Below are 20,141 nucleotides of genomic sequence, written 5' to 3'. Positions count from 1 at the left end.
CCAGAAAAACACAAATAAACATTGAGAAACGTATAAACTCCATATAGATGTGATTTGTGGCAGAATAAGCATGGTGAGCCAGCAAAATTGGCTGCCTAACAACCCTGTGGCTTTGTATTCAGATCAGAAATTAATGTTGTATATTTAACAATATTTAACACTTATATCTGAATTAACACCTTTCATGGATAGATGAAGAAAGTCCAACTAGCCAAAGGTAAAATGGACAGTGTATGTGTGTAATTAATTCAAATGAGAGACCTGCAGTTGACACACTAAAATAGTTTCTCATGCTAAAGTAACTCACCCAGGTATGTGAAGCACTTTTTAATGGGCAGTCATTGCTTAAAATTTAATTAATTATTTGCCTAAAATAACACACTGGACACATTCTGAATACCGCAAACTGAATGAATTGGAGACAAGTTTAATCTTTGCAGTATTCAAGCAAAGTCCCAGAAAATTAATGTGGTCTGTCAATTTTTTTTTTGTTTTTATTTTTTTTTTAAACTTATTATGTGAAAATTTTCTTACATTATGTATAATACAGTATATTATGAAGGTGGAAGAACTACAAATGAATATAAAGATAAAATGCAAAGTACATAACGGCATATCAGACTTAAGTCAAATCTAGATTTTCAAAGGCTGTGCAAAAACACTATGTTGCTTCTTATTATTATTGTAGATTCACAAATATCAATTCATTTCTTTTTTAAATGCATTTTTATTAGCTGGAGACAATACAGTGTTCAGCACATAAAGAATCCAAAACAATACCATATCAAAAATACTTAATTTTTCTAAATACGTGTATAGTTTGTTATGTGTTAGATTAGTTGTAATGGCTTGTCCTAAAAAGTAATTAAACATCTATTTCACTATGTAATGTACTGTAGCTCAGAAAGAGTATAAGTATTGCTATTTAAAAATGCATTAAGGAGTGCAATTTAAAATTAGTAAATTTTACATAAAACTATAATTACATTATTTGTGTATTTAGCAAACACTTTTATGCAGAGTGATAAATATATAATACAATGTTACATTTTTTAAATTTGTTTGACTTTCTTACATTAGAGGTACTAGCACTCTTACATACAGTACACACTTGGAAATACACATTGAGTCCAGAATGAGAAATGAACTTACAAGAATGTAGTTTAAAATCAAAAACGCAGCCTGTATACCATACTACCTGTGTACAAGGACCATTGCAAAAAAAAAAAAAAAAAAATTGTTCAACAATTTTCTGTAGTAAACACCATCCCAACATGTTTAATAAGCATAAAGATATAGTAATGGTGTTACATGTATTTTTTTTTGTATTTGGAACACTTTGTAAGTGTGACAAAAGTGATTGAATGAGAGAGGAGTGTCATTAATGCAACAAAACTTTAGCTTTGATGTGTGCTGACAATTACAGAAGCATATATTTAACAATATTTTAGCAAAAAAAGCATGGGTTCTACATGTTTTATGCAGACAACTTGATAAATTGACATGTGGATTATGCAACAGGAATAATGTGAGATTTTTTTTGCTTTTTTCTATGGACGTTTTTCACATCATTTGTCGTTGTGCAGCATTAGTCTCTATTGGCTTCTATTAGCCAGCATTACAAACTGCATGTTGTAAGTAACATCTAAAAAATATTAATGGGTGGACTATTATTTTAAGGCTCATACATTGCATACTTCATCACATTCACAGTAGTAAATTCACAATAGGCCAGTTTTCCTCTATCATGGATTACATTTTCTAGAAATGTTCGTTAATTGGAAATATTGTAAAAATGACAGTAAAAAAAAATCACATCATGCACATTAGACTGTTGTCAAAAATGCAGGCGTAATGAGTGCTTTATGGTAACTGAAATAAGAGACCAGCAGGCAGCTGAGAGGTTACACTGTCTATAGCAACAGTTTTCCTTCCTATTTCTAGGCTAGAGGAAATTTTGCCTGCCAATTTACGACATCACACCCACTTAAAATTGACCTTGCCTCTTCTGCCCTGGCCAGGATAAAAGAAGACAGTGACTTGTATTGTTATTTAACCAACGAACACAAGCAAGCTCACATCTATGCTAAGAAAGCCCTACTGGAAGGCTGAACATTTGAATTGAAGATCCACCTCTCCCCATCATTCATTGCTCAAGAATCCTTTCAAACACACAGAATTATGGGAACGCATCTTTACTGTTTATCTTTTGCACTGGGGATTCCAGAAGTAAGTATTAATCATACTTTGGAAAAAATAAATGCATTTTTCACTTTTTGAACATGGGAAATGGACATGTGAAATATGCAGCATGAGTTATATGAGAAATTTGTTTCTTTTTTTGCAAGTTGTCATTGTACAGCAACGGTCACCACTGGGACCCATTCATTCCAAATCTTTGAAAAGTACTTTTACCATAAAAACAAAAGATACATTTTTTTTTCTTGACCACTTGTACAAACTACATGGCATAAGTAACACATAAAAAGATCATATTTGGGTGGAGTATTCCTTTAATGCTGTGCATTAATATACCAAAAAGATCAGTTTTTGCATATGTTGCTACCACTGCTACAGATTGTCATTACTGTTTTTGTTCCAATCTTCAACAAATATTTAATATTTTTGCAGTATTTGACTATAAAACATCAGTAGTTATTCAAGTGTTTCCTGATACAATTCTGTTACCCACACACCATTTTGTGATTCTTTAAGTTGCTTTCTTAAAAAGGCATCTTAAATGTATCATTTCAGTCAAGATGAGTTGCTTTTTGCTTTGGTAAAATTGCTTCAAACAAACATTTCATAAAAAAAAAAACATATGACAGGTAAGCAAGTGAAGTAAAAGCAGTAAAAGATGAGTAAGTGTTCCTGGTTGTTGTAGCTCTCAAGAATACCATACAGTATGTTTGTTTTGATGACCATTAAAAGATCACACATTTCCTGCTGAAATCTCCATAATAAATATTTATACCGTTGTTTAAATGCCTTGTGTTCCACTCTCACTTTCAAATGACACATGCCACAGGTGAGTACAGCTGGTTTGTAGTTTCTTAAATGTAATTTACTTTAATATAATTATAATTATTTTAAAGTGGTTCAGATGCCAGTAGATAATGCCAATTTAAAGGATATTGTCCTGACTGGGATTCGTAGAGGTGACTCAAGAGTGACACTGGAGAGAAAATAATTCTGAAAATAACAAAAGATATTTCAACTCATCCTGGCAGAAACAACAAAAATAGACATGTCCATTAGATAATTGCAGATAGATAGATACAACTTAATTTGTCTCCAGGGTGATATATGGCTTTTTACACAAGCTCTCTGAATAAATAAATACATAAATAGGTAGATAAGCAAATAAATAAATATACAAACACATCTTGGTCTGAACACACCTCAGAATGATTATGAAGCAAAAAAATTAAAAAGAAAGAAAAGTTCTGACTTGACAGTTACTGTCACAGTGACAGTGATTTTAAAGGAGCCCCAGTAGGATTTCCTGACACACTTCTGCTGAATAATTCATTGGTTGAAAGTACTCATTGTTACTGTGTCATGGAGAGGATGAGGAGCATTGTTCATAATGACACTCAGTTTTGTTTTAATTCTATCCTTGACTACGAGCTATAGGGGGTCCAGAGTGTGTCCTATAACTGAGTTTGCCCATTTAATTTGCTTGTTGATATGGTGGGCCTCTCTTGAAGTGATATTACCAGCACATCACAGCATAGAGAATTGCACTGTCCATCCCAGATTTATAGAAGATGTGAAGGATGTCACTTCCACATTAAAGGAACACAGACTCCTAAAGAAAAAGAGCCTGCTCTGGCCTTTCTTATATCATCCCTCTGCGTTCTGATACCAATCCAACCTGTCATTAATGTGGACCACCCAGTGCTTTTAACAATGCATTACCTCTACATCCACTCCTTGAATAGTGACCGGACATTGAGGCTCTTTGTCAATAACCAGTTCCTTGGCTTTGTTGATGTTAAAATGCATACAATTCTTCATTTAACTCCTATACTTTGTCTTATCCCCCTTATTGATACTCCCCATAAGTACAGAATTATGTGAGAATTTCTACAAGTGACATGACCTGGTGTTATATTTATAGCCTGAGGTGTACAGAGTAAAGAGAAAAGGTGACAGAACTGTTCCTTATGGTGCTCCAGTGATGCTCCAGTCCTTGAGTCTCACAAACTGCGGTCTGCCCAACAGATAGTCCATTATTCAGGACAGCATAGGCTCATCCACCTGCATATCTGTGACCTTACCCCTTAACAGGGATGGTTGGATGGTACTGAAGGCACTGGAGAAATCAAAAAACAATTATGGACTAGTAGGGTGATAAATCCTGTGTATTAATACATGAATGGCATAATCTATTTGTTAATCATGCCAAGAGAGGCCATGGAAGGCTGTTAGGATGCCAGTGAACCAAATACAGTATACACTGGAAGGTGGCAGCAGATGGATCTTAGGGAGACTGGGTACAATCCTATTGCCTGTTGGGGAGAAGTTTTTCAAAGGGTTTTAGTTTCTCATTCTTCAATGATTGAATCTCCTGCTAGCCAATTCTCAAAAAATCATGAAAATATACACCCAGGTGGTGCAACATTTATGATTTACTTTTGTTTAAAACCAGTTTCTGTTTGATCAGCACAAACAAGTGCAGTCCTGGTTATGTTAAGTTTGTTTGGCAGCTGTTGCCTCCACCTCTATTCTGAACCTCATTTCCAGTATTTCAGGCAAGACAGAATTAGACAGGGACACATAATCTAAGAAAATTACATATTTCTTTACTAGCAAATATTTGCTTTTAATTAAAATATGTTTGGAATAGAAACCTATAGCACCAAGTTAAGCTTTAAGTACCCATAACAGAGAGATCTTATCCAGAAGTTTCTAATAACAATAACATTTTTCATATTATTAAATATATATTTTGTGTACAATTTTTAGCAATAGCTTGAAGAATAGTTAATATTTTGGATTGTACTGTATATTTTACCTTTAATGACATCATAAAATCCATTTCTCAGTTTAATCGTATAACACTACATGTTAGCATTTCCTACTGTAATTAATATTTACCACTAAAGAGTAATCTTCAAACATCAACCCTAATAGCTTTTAACAATGAATGTTAGATAAAAATAAGAGTTATGGAATTGTTTAAGTTGTGGATTAAAAATGCATTAAGTTAGCACTGTGGGCTATTATACTATGTTAATTGTTCACACTATCTATCTATTTGGTGCTGAATTATGTCTGAAATTTTTAGACATTGAGAACAATATTACTTTGCACTGAGACAGTATTAAAAATCAAACATAATCAAACACTTGTAACTTCACTGCCTAAGTACTTTACATGGCGTTTAGCCTTAATGTCTGGTCAATGAAGGTCTCTATCCATGACACTGTCTCGCCAGAAATTTGTTCTTTAGGAAACATAGCATTTTACCCTAAGAACTTTGTTAAAATGACACACATTAAACTTTTCTACAGAAAAACTTTCTTAAAAGCCAGCACAAAACACCGTTCATTTGAAACTGCCATAAAGCCCTTTCTCATATACTGTATATCTTTTTGTATTAAGCTGCCCATTTTCTCTATCAATGGATGATGAAATCTTTCATACTGATTTCTTTTCGCTTCATCTCTCTTCAGAAAAACTGAATTGAATGTTGACTGCAGCAGAACTTTGCAAAATATAAATTGCCAAACACAAATCTATAATCTTGTGCATTTTTTGTCCCCGGGATGTTATCAATTTATAAATCATTATTGCAGACTATCAGAGAAATAACATTTTCACAACATAAAGGAGTGTTCTTTTTAAAATATTTTCAGTAACAAAATTTATTCACCAAAAACAGAACTTGAAAAACAACCAATCTGTTCAACAAACCTTAGAAAAACCCATAATGTATATAAATACTGATATTTATATAAATGTATTTTTGTGTTCTCCACTATACAGATATTCTATTGATTTGAAGTAGATTGTTTTGAGTCTTAAATAGTCATCTGAAAGATCACCATTCTCTGCTAAAGTTAGAAGGAAAAGATTTGAAGATTGCCTCAAACAGAGTTCATGACATTCCCTTTGCAAAAACTGCGATTTACATGTAAAAAAACAATGAGGTATGTTTGTGTTGAAGTGTTTGATGGTCAAAAGAGTCCATATTCAGAATCTGCTTGTATCCTGGAACAGTTTCTAATAGAGTTGTTTTAACCTATTTCAGGTATAAATATCAGAGGTTTTGTACCTTCTGGCTTCTTGTTTTCATATGCCTTCCGATGCTCTATGTTAATAGAATACTGTGGGTTATTTTTTCACATCTCTATAACAGCTAAATTATTAAAGCACATTAATTATGAATTCAGAGTTGGTTAAAGGGCATTGCACACTTTCAGGTTTACGTAGATCTATTCTCATGCTGCAAATAAAATTGTTAATTGCAATGTGGCATTATAGTGGTTTTGAAAGAGAAGATGCAATATGGATAAAAGCAGATCAGTGTTCAGTTTCTTCCTTGTTTGTATTGTGTTTGTATTGTGTTCAAAAAAGCTTTTCAATGATATTTTCTCAGCACATTCATCCATCTATCCATCCATCCATTTTCTAAAGCTGGTTATTAAGAGCAGGGCTGCAGACAAGCTAGAGTTGATCCAAGCAAGCATTGAGAACAAGGCAGAAGTAATACAATACAATACATCCATCCATCCATTTTCCAACCCGCTGAATCCGAACACAGGGTCACGGGGGTCTGCTGGAGCCAATCCCAGCCAACACAGGGCACAAGGCAGGAAACAATCCTGGGCAGGGTGCCAACCCACCGCAGGACACACACAAACACACCCACACACCAAGCACACACTAGGGCCAATTTAGAATCGCCAATCCACCTAACCTGCATGTCTTTGGACCGTGGGAGGAAACCGGAGCGCCCGGAGGAAACCCACGCAGACACGGGGAGAACATGCAGACTCCACGCAGGGAGGACCCGGGAATCGAACCCAGGTCCCCAGATCTCCCAACTGCGAGGCAGCAGCGCTACCCACTGCGCCACCGTGCCGCCCCAATACAATACAATACAATACAATTTATTTTTGTATAGCTCAAAATCACACAAGAAGTGCCGCAATGGGCTTTAACAGGCCCTGCCTTTTGACAGCCCCCTCAGCCTTGATTCTCTAAGAAGACAAAGAAAAACGTCCAAAAAAACCTAGTAGGGAAAAATCCTCCATCATCCTCTAACTATATTTTTTACATTTATACCAAATCATGTGTTCATCCCCAAAAAGTACTGTATTTGTTATCTTTTGTTATATGGCTAAAAGAAATATTAACTTGAACATTAATAGGTTGCGTTTTAAAAACATGTTGCGACTAGCTAGCTGCTGTCTTTATAGATATTTTTAACACATCTCTGAGAGTTTTATCTGTCTCCACCTGCTTCAAGCACACAGCCATCATCCCTGTCCCAAAGAAAAATAAAGTAGACTGTCCTAATGATTACCACCCAGTAGCACTTACTCCCATAGCCATGAAGTGCTTTGAGAGGCTGGTGCTAGAACACATCAAGAACACCATCCCTGACAGTCTGGACCCCCTCCAGTTTTCCTACCGTTGCAACAGGTCAACTGAGGATGCCATCTCCATAACACTTCACACCACCCTGTCTCATCTGGAGAATAAGAACTGTTGTGCCAGGCTGCTCTTTGTGGACTACAGTTCTGCATTTAACACCATCATTCCATCCCAGCTCATCGCTAAACTCCTGGATCTGGGGCTTAGCTCTTCACTGTGCAGCTGGGTACTGGACTTCCTCACCGGCAGACCTCAGCAAGTGTGCATTGGTGGAAAAACCTCCTCCATCATCACCATCAACACTGGCACCCCGCAGGGCAGCGTGCTGAGCCCCCTGCTTTACTCTCTCTACATACATGACTGCGTAGCTAAGCTCTAACACCATCCTCAGGTTTGCTGACGATACCACTGTAATAGGTCTGATCAGCAAAGATGATGAGACGGCCTACAGGGAGGAGGTCAGACTCCTGGCAGAATGGTGTTAGGACAACCTCACCTTCAACGTTAGCAAAACTAAGGAGATGATTGTGGATTTCCGCAAACAGGCAACAGAGCACACTCCCATCTACATCGGAGGTGAGGCTGTGGAGCAGGTCAGCAGCTTTAGGTTCCTCGGAGTCACCCTTACTGACGACCTTAAATGGTCAAGTCACACTGTGGCAGTAGTCAAAGAAAGCCCAACAACGCCTCTACTTCCTCAGGATACTGAGTAAGGCCTGGATGCCCCCCACAACCCTGTGCAGATTCTACAGGTGTACTGTGGAATCTATCCTGACAGGATGCATCACATCCTGGTACAGCAACTGCTCAGTTCAGGACTGCTGAGCTCTTCAGCATGTGGTGAATACAGCACAACAGATCACGGGCACACAGCTCCCTGCGATCCATGACCATCCACACTACACGCTGTCTCAGGAAAGTGAACCGTCCATTCGGACACGCACCTCCAGGTTCAGGAACAGTTTCTACCCAACTGCAATCAGACTTATGAACAATCAGTAACCTTGTGTCACCTCTACTGCTACCTGCACATACAGTAGTATGAAAAAGTCTGGGAACCGTTCTTAATTCTTTGGATTTTTGTTTATCATTGGCTGAGCTTTCAAAGTAGCAACTTCCTTTTAATATATGACATGCCTTATGGAAACAGCAGTATTTCAGCAGTGGCATTAAGTTTATTGGATTAACAGAAAATATGCAAAATGCATCATAGCAAAATTAAACAGGTGCATAAATATGGGCACCCCAACAGAGATATTACATCAATACTTAGTTGTACCTCCTTTTGCAAATATAACAGCCTCTAGACGCCTCCTATAGCCTTTGATGAGTGTCTGGGTTCTGGATGGAGGTATTTTTGACCATTCTTCCATACAAAATCTTTCCAGTTCAGTTAAATTTGATAGCTGCCGATCATGGACAGCCTGCTTCAAATCATCCCATAGATTTTCGATGATATTCAAGTCAGGGAAGTGACGGCCATTCCAGAACATTGTATTTCTCCCTCTGCATGGATGCCTTTGTAGATTTTGAACTGTGTTTTGGGTCATTGTCTTGTTGGAATATCCAACCCCTGCGTAACTTCAACTTTGTGACTGATGCTTGAACATTATCCTGAAGAATTTGTTGATATTGGGTTGAATTCATCCGACCCTTGACTTTAACAAGGGCCCCAGTCCCTGAACTAGCCACACATCCCCACAGCATGATGGAACCTCCACCAAATTTGACAGTAGGTAGCAGGTGTTTTTCTTGGAATGCTGTGTTCTTCTTCCGCCATGTAAAGCGCTTTTTGTTTTGACCAAATAACTCAATTTTTGTAGCCTTCCCCTAAACCATGATACTGAACAGTCTTTGTTTTCAGATCTTTTGAGAGTTGCTTTGAGGATCCCATTCTGTCACTCTTCAGAGGAGAGTCAAAGGGAAGCACAACTTCCAATTGACCACCTTAAATACATTTTCTCATGATTGGACACACCTGTCTATGAAGTTCAAGGCTTAACAAGCTAATCCAACCAATTTGGTGTTGCAAGTAATCAGTATTGAGCAGTTACATGCATTCAAATCAGCAAAATTACCAGGGTACCCAAATTTTTGCATAGCCAGTTTTTCACATTTGATTTAATTTCATACAACTAAATACTGCTTCACTAAAAATCTTTGTTCGGAAAAAACCCCAGTACTTAGACGTTCCTTTTTTGTTGAAAGTAGAGTAAATTATTATGCAGGCTGAGAGGGGTTCCCAAACTTTTCCATATGACTGTATACTTCTGCCACTGTCTCTGTTTATTTCTAGGATTCTGGTTTTATTTATTTACTTATTTATATTCATTTATTTATTGGTTTTGGTTTTTTTTTGTCTAAGTTCACTGTCTGTGGGGGCACATGCAAGCAAGCATTTCATTGTACATGTACACTTGGCAATAAAGAGTTGAATTGAATTACTGAAAAACTATGGTGGACCTAGGTCATAATTTACTTAGACTTTCAAAAAGCATTTAATACAGTCCCACACCAAAGACTAATTCATGAAACTAGAAGTTGTATGCATCAGAGGTAACCTACAAAATTGGATCTCTAATTGGTTAACTGACAGAGACAAAGGGTACAGATAAGAGCAGAATGTTCCACATGGACCAATGTAATCAGTGGAGTCCCTCAGGGGTCTGTCCTTAGACCATTACTTTTTCTGATTTATATGAATGACATTGATCCTGGTATAATTAGTAACTTGTCAGATTTGCAGATGACACTGAAATTGGAAATATGGAAGACACTTGAGGCAGCAAAAAAAAAAAAATTCAAAAAGATCTGGACAACCTTCAGAACTGGGTGAACACCTGGAAAATGTAGTTTAACTGTAGAAAAGTGCAAAGTGCTACAAGTGGGCAAAAGGAACATCAGTTATAAATACAAGATTGGAGACAGTGTTATACAAGAAGCAACCTCCAAAAATGATTTAGGGGTATATGTTTCTGCAACATTTGCATCGACTAAGTAATGCACAGAAGCAATTAAAAAGGCAAATAAAATGTTAAGCTATATCATAAAAACTGTTGAATTTAAACCAAGGGATGTTATTCTCAAACTATATAATGCACAGGTAAGACCACATCTGGAGTATTGTGTGCAGTCCTGGTCACCTCAGTACAAGAAAGACATAGCAGTACTTGAAGCTGTGCTGAGGAGAGCAACCAAGTGCATCCCAGGACTTAAGGACATGTCCTACTCTGATGGACTCAGAGAATTTAAACCTGTTTAGTCTAAAGCAGAGAAGACTGCATGGGGACCTAATCCAGGTATTTAAAATCCTCAAAGACCCTGATAAAGTAGATCCAGGAACATTCTGTCAGCTTAAGGGTGAATCGCATACTCAAGGACATCAGTGGAAATTAAGGCAAAGTGCATTTAAAACTAAAGACTGGAAGCACTTCTTTATACAAAAAGAGTTGTTGGACTCAGGAACAAACTACCGAGAAATCCTGGCAACATTTAAGAAGAATCTGGATGAGATACTGGGACAGCTTAGCTATTAACTGAACAAATGGGTTTGATGGACTGAATGGTCTCCTATCATTTCTCAAATTTCTTATGTTCTTATGTTCTAACACTTTTTCTTTTCTTTTAATCCTTGATAATGCACGGATGTTTGCCATGATTGATCCATACAAATGAAGAGTACTATTTTAACTTTTAATAAGCAGATTTGAGGAAAATACATTTCATAACCAAAGCCAAAATGATGTTATAGTTCAAAATTTTACACAATTCAGAGTATGCCTGAAGTACAGTATAGTTAAACCAGGAACTCTAATGCTATGGCTGTACAAATGACAATAACTGCACTTTGCCAAAAAAGTAGGAAAAAAGCAGTGACCAGCTATGAAAGGCTAAGGCTGACAAAGAAAACAAAAATGGAAAAAGGTTATTCATTTGAGGGCTATGAAAAATAACATAATAGTTTTGTCTGCTTTGATTGGAGCAAATAATAATTGAAAAAATAAGAAACTTCAAAAAAGTTAAAGGCCCAGTAAAAACAACAGACTGCTCATATGATGAATTTAAAGTAAATGGTCTCATTTTGTTATTACATTTATCTTTGTATATTCTGTATGTTTACACTAAAAAATCATGTGGGATGTGAATAGTCATAGAAGTTGTAGCATATCAGCATGACTGCAGATGCAGCAGATAAACTAATCACTGAGTAACGTGGCAAGTACTAGAAGCCATTAGACGAACATGAAGAAATAAAATGAATGAAAATGAAAAAAGGCGAGAATCTTCTAAGCAGAACAGAGACAGCCCCAAGTCTTGACAACATTTAGATTACATTTGTGCACCCCAAGATGATGTGTGTTACACATCGTTGCTAGTTATAAAAGCTAGCTATAAAGTTGCTAGTTGTTAGAATAGCACTACCAAGTATTTTTATTACTCTTTGGTCAGCCTGTTTGACTCATTCTTTTACCACCTTATGGTTCATTCAAAACATGACAGTAAGGGTCATAAGTATAACTAAGAATTATAATCATATATAACACTTTACTGACTTCATATTATGTTTACAGCCAACTTTAAAATCCACCTTCTCACATATAAAGTCATACATACACTAGCTTTACCTTATTCTACAAGCCTTATTAGTGTCTGTGCTCCAGGATGTATATTGCAGTCCCAAGATGTAGTCCTCCATGAAATTAAGAGGATTACTAAAACTTGGGTGGGAAGCAGAACTTTTAATATTGTGCTACCCAAACTCTACTACCCAGTACTAGAGAAGTCCCATTAGTCTCAGCATTCCAATCAAGGCTGAAGACTCATTTTAGAATGCTACTAGGTTAGCTTTATATTACTCCTCTGTATTGATTTTTAATTTTCAGCAGTAATTCTTTTTGTTTCTCCACTTTCTCTCTTTTATCTGTGTCTGTGGTTACACTTAGTCAGCCTTAGAAGGGATGCATTGACACATATGATGTATGTGTTTTCACTTGTCTTCAATATGAATTAAATTGTCATTGTTTGCCTGCGGAACTTCTTCAGAACACACTTTACCTAGAACAGTTAGAAATTGGACATAAAAGCACTGTAAATTGTGTAAATATATTTGTGTGTATTCTATAAAATGTCTCAGTTTAAGTTTAAACATTATGTTTTGTGTTTATTTTGCATTTCATTTTTCATATTATATTTGTAAATACTGAAGAGTACAATGAGCTCATAAGTTGAAGCGTGCTTCGTAAGAATTAATTGAAATTGAAGTTACAATAAATTACTCACAAATCACCAATGTTTCCCCAAAATAGCAAGAGTTTGTTTTCGTCACTGGAATTAAAATGAGTACCGACAGGCTTTTGATTTCAGTTGAATAAGTCTGCAGTGTTTAAACCCTCTTCACATTCATTTATGTTTGTCATAAACCCTCTTTTAACATCCTAAACACCCCTGCAGTAGCAGCAACCCATAGAAATATCCAAAACCTTATGTTGTTCAATTTAATTTCCAACTATAAATTTGCCTAAACTATTAAGCCTTTTTAAAATTTTTTTGATGTATTATTTTCAGAAATTTCTAGACATATTTAATCTTATGCCTAAAGTACATCAGTAATCAGTAACACACTGAATAGTCATGGGCCTGGGGCTGTTAGCAGTTTTTGACCTTTTTAATATTTATTTGTTTATGTCATTTACTGTTCCTTTATTTGATTACTGGTACTCTTAGCATAGTTACCTAATATTATCATTTACCACAGCTGTAATAATAATTTTGTATATAGCTATTGCTATTGTGTCAGATCTTTTACAGTTTGGGAAAGTTAGCAAAAAAAAAAACTTGAAAAAAGGACAAAAACAGTTGTTTCTGTTTTGTCTCTTAGAGTGTGTGTTTAGGACTGACTAGCAGTAAAAGGGACTGTTGTATCCTTTGTGTAATATGACATAGAGGCGCCATCTTGTCTTTAATTGTATTATCCTGCTGGGTATTGCAGATGTCCTGTTTGTCCAGAGACTGCCGTTTGCCTTTTTAACTCCCAATATTGATACTATTCCATTTTTTTGTAAAGAATTTTGACCTTGTGGATAAATTTGTTTCTTTGGAAAGAGAACAATTCTTTGTTGTCATGTTAAATTTTTGGTGGTCCTACATTGTAAAAGTAAGCTGAGAAAAGAGCACAAGGACTTATTGGCAATGACTGTTCTGTGACAGCAGTACAGCTGCATTCTATATCAATATTGTATTTAATTATGTTAATTGGGGTACTTTTATAAAAATTAACTTCTTTGGGCGATTGTATTTATTAGTTTCCTGCTTGACAGAATTAGGTTTCATATGTGGGAAAGAATACAAATAAATAGGCAAATTATGTACTTGTTTGTAATCTGAGGAGGTGACAGAACTATAAATTTAGTTATGCAAGATTATTATTGCTTAACAGGCATACTTGAATATGCAAGAGTAAGTGATTGATTTGTTTGCATGTAATGTTCTCAATTAGTTTGGTAATATGATAATCAAGCAAGTACTTATTCATGTAATTTCCATGAAAATTAAATTCCATTGTACGAAAACGTCAGTCATTGTCTGAGTAATTATATACATAAATTGTAGTTTTATAAATATATATGTTTAAGCAGTTTTACTTTACAGCAATATCTATGTAAACTTTGTTAAGTAATAAGTGTTATCTTGCATGCTGATCACTTTGAACATATTAATTAAAAAGTGTATCTTCATTTAGAAAGTTTTACCTTCAAACAAGATATCCTTTGAAATGTATTAATATAAAAGTTGCGCATTTACACATGAAAAACACCGAATTTTGTATAGCTATCAATTTAGCCTATTTTACATTTCATTCCTACGCATAATTATCATTTTAAAGGAAAATACTCTTCTCATTTGCATTTTTTGCATAACAGCTTTAGAGAAATTCATCCAGTTCATTAAAAATGTAGGCTGAATTGCTTTTAGGGAATCTCTGTGTTTTTGTATTGTAAATATGATAAAGATGTTCTTATGAAGGTAATTTGTCTTCAGGAAGGGGGAATAAATACACATATTTGAAACAATGCAGGCCTTAGGGCCCTAATTCCTTTGTAAATTAAATGTCAAATGTTCTATTATAAATTGTTTTTGGTATAATTCTGTCACACTAAAATGTGACAATATTATCATTCAAAGCAACCAAAATTTTGCAAAGCTATTTTTTTGCTTGCATGTGTTTCTACAAAATATATTTTTTAATCACACATAAATGCATTTAGTCTTTGCATAATAATTAAGTATCTTAATAAATCAGTTGTTGTTTATTTCTTGAAAATTGCCATACTAACAAAGTACTCAAAACTTACATTTTTGTGAATCTTTGAAAATAATCTGATCTTGTGAGCAGACCACATTCAAGGTTTTTTTTTACATATCAACCATAAAAGTAGGGCAGGTATTTGTGTTTTCTATCTCTTGTAACTCCTTTATATGAATAGTTCCTCCCTGGAGCCAGTATGTTTTTTATATTACATTTTTTCTGTGCTCTAATTTCAAATTATAAGTGTACTTTAGCTTCTGTATTTTTATTCTTAAAAGACTTTGGCATAGTATGGAAGTTTGGTCTAATCCAAGTTCAGTTTAATTACCTTGGTTAAATGTGTTATTAAGCATAGCCCTGGGGGGTATTTTTCGTACGTCGCTTAAACCATCTGAGATCAGGTGCCTCATCTTGAATGAGTTAATGCCAGTGAAACTCATCCAGATAAGTCGGTTTTTCAGACGCAGCTGTGTATTAGATTAGTGTAGCTGGATCTAATCATACGAGATGAATGCGCGCGCCCGCGCTGAGTGAAAAGCCCATATATATTGAGTCTAGAAAACATGATCAGCAAGTCTTTGATAGGCTGCAACAAAATGACGAAAGAACGAGCGCATTTTTTTTCACACACGTGGCGCAAGACCTTTTATTCGAAGGACACAAAGAATTTCAAGATTTAATATACATAAGGGGTAACACCGCAAAAGCAGCCCAAACCAGAAAAGACGTCTGGCAAAAAGTGGCTGAAAAAATTAAACGCTAAGTAGTGTACATTGTACTTACTGAATGCAGCGTTTCATTTCCTATGTGTCAGATTAATTATTATTTAATATGTCATAATTCCAGATCAAACGTGAGCACAAGGAGAACATGGGAACAGGTTAAAGTGAAGTACAAGAATATACTTCAAACTGGTAAATATTGGTATATAACTATTTAAAGAATTGTTGACATAAAGAATCATATATAATATAAAAAACATTAATTTTAAAGCTAATAAGGAGGCAGACAAGCAAAAAACAGGTGGAGGTCCATGCGGTCCAGACCTAACCCCTGCAGAAGAGTTGGCTCTCCAGCAAAATGCCCATCGCCCTGTTTCTGAGGGCATTCCAGGGGGAAGCTCCTCCTCAGAACCAGTGGCAGGAAGCAGTGGTCACTTCATTTCAGGTAAAGGATGGTTATTGCATATTTGTCCTCCATGTGTGCTATAGGTATGTTCCATATAGCTCACTTTTTTGTTGGGTCAGTTGCAGGGAATGTCATATCCCTTGAACCTGTGTCTGACCACCGAGATATTAACGAAGGTCAAATATTTGATGAAGACACTGTGTCTGATTATTCATCAGGAGGAGAGGTACATTTTCCAAATAATGTTTGATCAAACTCCACTCTGATCAGTTCCATGTGCCCCAATCACATTTGGAAATCCTGGTAATGAGAATGTTAGGCTGATTGCGGGATTCTTTATGGAACTGTGGGTATTTTAGCCTGTGTATTACCTACCTGCAATGGCATGAAACGCCTCTTTTATTGTCTGCACATGCAGGTGTCCAGGAAACACAATGAAAACCTGAAGGAAATGTTTCAGAGCCAAACAGACTTTATGAATTGCCTGGCAAACTGCACTTTTCGCTAGATGTTCCGCATCGCCTACAGTATATAAAAAAGTGCCGCTTGCAAGAAACCTCAAAGCAATGCATACTGTCTGTGTGGTTCGCCGAGTTTGACTTCGAATATACGGAGCTAATAAATCTTTGAGGTACAATATTCCCCCTCGGCTAAAGCGGTATCTTTCATACAGAATTTCCTCCGGGGGCAATAAAGGATCTTGCCGATCGCGCAAAACCCTCTTTATATGAAATTCTCTTTGTATAATTTGCGCACCAATATCAATTGGTCGCTCATTCATGAACGGCGAATCCTTGACTGGATGACTTCCACGCACCGTCACTGATCACGTGTGTAAACTAATCCTTGTTTACGTAGAACAAACCTGCTCCGAGCAGGTTTGCGGATTTGGATGTGTTGCTATGACAACACTTCCAGCAAGAGTTTCAAAAAACTGACAGATCCAGGATCAGGCCACATCGTCAACAATTACATCCGGCTAAGCGAGTAATCCACGTACGAAAAATACCCCCCTGGTGTGAGAAGCTCCTTTGTATACAAACACTCCTTTTGAAACATGGTATTTTTTTATCCTTTAATGGTTATGCAACTTACTAAAGCAGGTATGTGATATTAATAACAATGACAACTGGAGGGTATCTTCATTACAGAATGTAAAATAAAATAAGGAAGGCAACAGAGGTTCAAATGAGATGGGTGAATAAAAACAAAAAACTTCTGTATGGTCAAAAATAAAGTGAACAAAACATAAACAAGTGTAAAGAAAGAGCTATAATTAAAGTCATATATGCAAAGGAAGCCACTGTGATCAATTGAAGCTCCATCAAAGACTGGTTCTTGCTTGACACCCAGTACTGACAGAGTATTCAGTAGCCCACCACAATCCTGATTTTCATTGCCATCATTGTGTATTCAAACCTAACATTTATATAGCCTACATATAATACTTCACATTTACTTACATCAAATTTCAACTACCGCAAAGCCTGTATGCTGTCCAAGTCCCTCTGTAAATTGGATACTAGATTATCTGCCAATCACCTAGCTTGATATCACCTGCCGACTTAACAAGATTCATTCAGACTTTGTTTTTAACTAAGACTTATTTATATCACTTGTTTGCCTTATAATTGGTTTCTATCTATTAGGGCCCAATATCAAAATTGGTTCCCTTCTCTCAGAGTGCATAAGCAAGCAAAGTCACCCTCTACATAGATGGATTGTGATAAATGTTTTATGCTTCTATACATGCATGTAATAAAGCAGCGTTACCTGACCTGTGGATTTTTAATGTCTTTTTAACCACAGATTAAGAGAAAAATTCATATTTGTAACAGATGTGTTAAATATCTTACGGTCATTAAGAGCCTACAATGGACTTTTTTTTTTATAAATTTTATTGATTTTATTGTAATCATTCCATACAAATAGATCAATTTTAACAAAAATAATAGGATTGAAAACAAATCAACCCCCACCCCTGAGAAAGACAGCATGGCCAACGGACTAAAACTTAAAAATAGTAAAAATAAATAAACTGAAGAGTTTAATAGGCGGATACGGATAAATGGTGAAGAAAAAGAAATGGGGAGAGAATCTACTTCCTCAGTGCTTTAAGAGCTTATTCTAAAATATTATTGATTAGATCCTGCCAGGTTTTGAAAAAGTTCTGCACAGATCCTCTAAGTGAGAATTTGATTTTTTCCAATTTCATATAGTATAAAATACCAGTTACCCACTGACTTAAAAGAGGAGAGTTAGGATTCTTCCAATTTAGCAAAATAAATCTGCGTGCCAATAGTGTAGTGAAGGCAATCACAGTTTGTTTGTCCTTCTCCACTTTAAGCCCATCTGGAAGAACACCAAACACGGCTGTTAGTGGATTAGGAGGAATTGTGACACCAAGGCTGTCTGAAGGGCACTTAAAAAGTTTTGTCCAGAATGATGTTAATTTGATGCAGGCCCAAAACATGTGACCCAGTGAGGCTGGAGCATGATAGCAGCATTCACAGGTAGGATCTTGCCGTGGAAACATTTTGGACAATTTCAAGCAAGACAGATGTACTCGATATATAATTTTGAGATGAATAATTGTATGCTTTGTGCATATGGAGCTCGAATGAATTCTCTGCATTGCTACCTTCCACTCCTTTTCTGATATGGATCTGGATGTTTTAGGTTCCAAATAAATGAGGTTATGGTTGAATGTAATTGCTTAAAGACTGATTTATTGATGTATATTGGAATGTTTTGAAATAAAAAGAGAAGCTTAGGAAGGATATTCATCTTAACAACGTTAATTCTTCCAGCTATAGTGAGATGAAGGGTTGACCATCTATGCAAGTCTTGCTTAATTTTTTCCATACAGACGGCGAAATTTTGTTGATAAAGAGATTTATGTTTACGTGTGATATTGACTCCTAGGTATTTAAACTGATCTGCAATAATGAAAGGTGTCCAATCTAATTTGTATGCTTGAGAATTCACTGGAAAGAGCACACTTTTATTCAAATTAATTCTGAGACCAGAGATCTTTTGAAATTCTGTAAGTGCTGTTAAGTCTGCAGGCACAGTATTTTGTGGGTATGATATATACAAAACCATATCTTCTGCATATAGAGAAATTTTCTGTTCCAGTACTTCTCTGATAATCTCCTTTATCTGATTAGCATTTCAACAGTGAACTGCCAGTGGTTCAATGGCGATTGCAAATAGCAGTGGTGACAAGGGACATCCTTGTCTGGTACCACATTCTAGTTTAAAGTAGTCTGACAAAGGTTGTTAATACAAACTGAAGCTTCTGGATTGGTATACAGTAGTTTGATCCATGCACAAATATTCGGACCAAACCCAAATTTCTCTAATGTCGTAAAAAGGGTAGTTCCATTCAATCATATCAAATGCTCTTTCTGCATCCAACAATAATAATATCTCCAGGGTGTTTGTCTTTGCAGGTGATTATATTACATTAAACAGGCATCGGAGATTGGAAGCTAAGTGTCGGCCTTTAACAAATCCAGTTTGATCTTATGATATTACCGAAGGCTGCACTTTTTCCATCCTTCTAGCTAGGACTTTGGAGAGTATCTTAACATCATTATTCAGAAGTGAAATTGGTCTGTATGATGCATATTGTAATAAGTCCTTGTTTTGTTTAGGAAAGACAGTGATTAATGCTTGGCGAAAAGTTTGAGGTAGAATTTGATTGTCTCTAGCTTCTGTAAATGTTGCTAATAAGAGGGGAGCTAGCTGAGTGGGGAATATCTTATAAAATTCAACAGGGTAGCCATCAGGGCCTGCTGCTTTCCCGCTCTGAATTGACTTTATAGCATCTAGTAATTATTATAGCACCAGAGGTTTATCCAATTCCTCTGCAATTAAAGTATCTATTTGTGGTAACTGTAATGTATCCAGAAATGCATTAGATTGTGTGTTGTCTTCTTTGAACTCAGTAGAATATAAGAATTTATAGTAGTCTCTAAATGTGTGCATTATATTTTTATGGTCAATGATTTTATCTCTGTTCGTGTTGGTAATTGCTGAGATTGAATTGCGAACTTCTTGCCTGTGGATTTGTTCAGCTAAGAGCTTATTAGCT

Source organism: Erpetoichthys calabaricus, chromosome 3 (assembly GCF_900747795.2).
Source record: "Erpetoichthys calabaricus chromosome 3, fErpCal1.3, whole genome shotgun sequence".
Taxonomy (NCBI): domain Eukaryota; kingdom Metazoa; phylum Chordata; class Cladistia; order Polypteriformes; family Polypteridae; genus Erpetoichthys; species Erpetoichthys calabaricus.
This window is presented reverse-complemented; position numbering follows the sequence as displayed.